Source organism: Octopus bimaculoides, chromosome 6 (genome assembly GCF_001194135.2).
Source record: "Octopus bimaculoides isolate UCB-OBI-ISO-001 chromosome 6, ASM119413v2, whole genome shotgun sequence".
NCBI classification, from domain to species: Eukaryota; Metazoa; Mollusca; class Cephalopoda; order Octopoda; family Octopodidae; genus Octopus; species Octopus bimaculoides.
Window position 1 is genome coordinate 87130221 of NC_068986.1, and position 1128 is coordinate 87131348.

The window sequence follows — 1128 nt, forward strand, 5'->3', positions numbered from 1 at the left end:
TGTATATATGTATGTATATGTGTGTGTGTGTGTGTGTGTATGTATGTATGTATGTACATGCGTACATGTGTATGTTATGTATAGGTCTATATGGCAATACACTTGCGAGATATATTGTGCATGGCAATGGTTGTTTTTCATTTCGTAGCTTCCACTGTATATTGTGTTATCAGTTTTTGTATTCTACCTTATCGCATGAGATGGAAGGGAACGGAATTGTAAGTTTGGCTTGGCGTGGTTTTCTATTACGGTGGTCCTGTGTTAGCTCTACAACTTTCGTGAGTTGATAGTGCAGTGCTTGAAATTTCTAACATTGTACTGCATGTTGTTTATTTCGGCCCATTTGTATATTAAATTCAGGTCCCGTTAAAAGCATTCGACGTCATCTTGATTTTCATTACCTGTGATTATTTTGTATCATCCGCAAAGCTAGTGACAGTGGCTGACCGAGTGACCGTGGGAATGTTTAAGAGGGCTGTTATGAACAGTAATGGCCCAGAAGAGTTCCATGAAGGACGCCACTTAGGACATCAGTTTCCTCAGAAAGGGCATCATTAGCTGCAACTACCTTACTTCAGTCTCTAAGGAAGTCAGGCACCCACTCTCTCTGCTTACCATCAATGCCAAGGTTCCGTAGCTTATGACATATCCTGCTGTGTTCTAACTTATCAAATGCCTTTGCAAAGTCAAGGTATATCACTCTGACATCTGAATGGTCAAACAGTTATTTCAAAAGACCAGTCATAATGTTGTAAGAGTTGTGTGAGACAGCTTCTTCCTGGATGAAAGGCATGTATGTGTGTGAGTTTAGGATCTATTTTAAAACGGGGGCGCCAGTTTTCATTTATGTTTTATGTAGTGTTTTTGGTACGGAAAGACTTTCAAACTTCGTATACTTATCTATTTTGTGTTATACAACAGAAAAATATTTTTGTATTCGAATTTATTTCATGTAAAAAATTGTCTTATTTCGATAATTTCTACTAATCACTGACGTCTATTCAGTTGAAAACAGTTAGCGCTGTAACGGTGTGTATCGTATTAATCCCCTAACCCTAACCCTAACTCTAACCCTAACTAGACTGTTAACCGTAACCGTAACCCTAACCCTAACCCTAAAACTAACCC